Consider the following 2667-nt stretch of genomic DNA (forward strand, 5'->3'; position numbering starts at 1 on the left):
TTTTCTCAATGATAGTAATTGCATGCCTTCTCCAAAAATTTGGGGAGAAAGCATTCCCAACATGAAAAAACTGATCCCTATGACTAGTCTTTTATGCGACTATCAATTTATACCATGAATAGCTTTCAACCAAATATCAGCCCTAAGTTGTCTTCAGCAGTTGAACATATGTCGCACACACCTGTTCCATCCTTCCATATGCTGTGACAGTGTTCTACTTCTTGTGTTCCTTCAGGTGTTTCGGTCCCTATCCCAGTGATCGGGCTGAGAGATGAAGACAAAGTGTTCGTCAACAACACCACCTGCGTGTGAATGACCCAATTTCGTCCTGATTGGGTCCTTCGTAGCTTTCTTCATACCGCTGACGATCATGGTGATTACCTACTGCCTGACGATTCACGTTCTTCGCAGACAAGCGCTGATGCTACTGCGCGGCCACACCGAGGAACCGCCTGGAATAAGCCTGGATTTTCTGAAGTGCTGCAAGAGGAATGGCACCGACGAAGAGAATTCTGCAAACCCTAACCAAGAGGCCAACCCGCGACGCAAGAAGAAGAAGGAAAGGCGTCCCAGGGGCACCATGCAAGCTATCAACAACGAACGGAAAGCGTCTAAAGTCCTTGGCATTGTTTTCTTTGTGTTTCTGATCATGTGGTGCCCGTTTTTTTATTACTAATATTCTGTCTGTTCTTTGTGGAAGTCCTGTAATCAAAAGCTCATGGAAAAACTTCTGAATGTGTTTTGTTTGGATTGGCTATGTTTGTTCGGGAATTAATCCTCTGGTGTACACTCTTTTCAACAAAATTTACCGAAGGGCTTTCTCCAACTATTTGCGCTGCAATTATAAGCCAGAAAAAAAGCCTCCTGTCAGACAAATCCCGAGGGTCGCTGCCACTGCTTTATCTGGGAGGGAGCTTAATGTTAACATTTACCGGCATACCAATGAACCCATGATAAGAAAGCTAACGACAAAGAGCCGGGTATAGAGATGCAAGTTGAGAATTTGGAGCTACCAGTTAATCCCTCCAGTGTGGTTAGTGAAAGGATTAGTAGTGTGTAAGAAAGAGCAGCACAGCCTTTTCCTACAGTAAAGCTACAAATGTAGGAAAATGTTCTCTAATTTTTCTGTCGGTCATAACTTCTGTAAATATTGCTGTCTGAAAAAGTGTTTTTATATATAGCTTTGCAACCTGTACTTTAAAATCATGCGTACAATAGTGAGATTTAGGGTTCTATATTTACTGTTTAGAGTGAGTATAACTTATTTTGATTCTTTGATGCAAAATGTTGATTTTTGTTTGTTTTCTTTCTTTTCTTCTTCTTCTTCTTCTTCTTCTTCTTCTTCTTTTATCTTCTTCTTCTCCTCCTTCTTCTTCTTCTTCTCCTTCTCTTCCTCCTTCTCCTCCTCCTCCTCCTCCTCCTCCTCCTCCTCCTCCTCCTCTCTCCTCCTCCTCTCCTCCCCTCCTCCTCCTCCTCCTCCTCCTCCTCCTCCTCCTCCTCCCTCCTCCTCCTCCTCTCCTCCTCCTCCTCCTCTCTCCTCCTCTTCTTCTTCTTCTTCTTTTCTTCTTCTTCTTCTCTTCTTCTTCTTTCTCTCTCTCTCTCCTCTCTCTCCTCTCTCTCTCTCTCTCTCTCTCTCTCTCTCTCTCTCTTTCTCTCTCTCTCGTGCATAAGGAAATGTTGATGTTCATCCCAGGTGGCATTTGCAGGAGACCAGAATGATGCACATGACAGTGGTTATATTTCAACCACACCAAAATTAACAAATTCAGTAGAATCTTTTTCCGGGGTTAACAGTAAATAACACTTTAAATTCTTGCTCTGCTCATCTACACACATAAACACAGTAAGATAGGTTCTGCCTTCTGATACTATATCACACCAATTAGTGAGTCAAAGGCAGAACTTAGCCTTGTTGTCACATATAGGGGCAAAATTTGACATTGTCAGAATGTTGTGTTGGTATTTTACTGCAATGTCTGTCCCCAAACATAGTGGTATCTTAACATAGCAGCTGGTTAACCAGGACTACAGAAGTGGAAGGATGATACGAGATATATACACCAATAGCTTTTCACTTCTTAAGGACAATGTGTTCAAATTCTGATTACAATGACAAACAAACTGGAATTAGTGTTTTCATTCTGGTCCTTAGTAATACCTAATTCCATAATCAAACTGGGAAAATGAGATCCCAGAGTTATTTCCCAATCCAGGATTCAACATCAATTGGGTTTTGATCTCAGGATCCTGGAAATTCGTGTGCTACACACAAAGTGAAATTAGCATTTTGAGCCTTATTCAAATATTTTTCTTAATTATGGTACCTCTGTCTATAGGACCCAATTTCGCAGTCCATTTTTGAGTAAAACTTGCGTTGGAAGCATAGATGATCAAAACCTTGGAAGTTTACTTGATAAGGACTACAGAATTAGGCCCTTAGAATGTTAAAAAAAAGTAATTAAAGAAAGCTATTATTGAACTCTGGGAATAACAGAAATACAGAGTTTCCATTTGGATTTTAAACAAAATTTATCTCATTTTCAGATCCTTCCAAACTCTCTAGTGCAGGAAAAGGCTGCAGCTAATTTGTGAAAGTGGCAAGCTCTTCATTGTACTGCAAATATGTACCAGAAGTTAAATCTTTGTTAAAATATAGTGTTGTGTTAC

The 2667-nt window shown here is 40.7% G+C and overlaps 1 pseudogene; it reads left to right on the top strand.

Moving 5' to 3' along the window:
* Positions 1-235: 235 nt before the first annotated feature.
* Positions 236-1060, top strand: LOC119254074 (5-hydroxytryptamine receptor 2C-like; annotated as a pseudogene).
* Positions 1061-2667: the final 1607 nt, after the last annotated feature.

This window comes from Talpa occidentalis, unplaced genomic scaffold, assembly GCF_014898055.3.
Source record: "Talpa occidentalis isolate TD23 unplaced genomic scaffold, MPIMG_talOcc4v2.1 talOcc4.2843, whole genome shotgun sequence".
NCBI classification, from domain to species: Eukaryota; Metazoa; Chordata; class Mammalia; order Eulipotyphla; family Talpidae; genus Talpa; species Talpa occidentalis.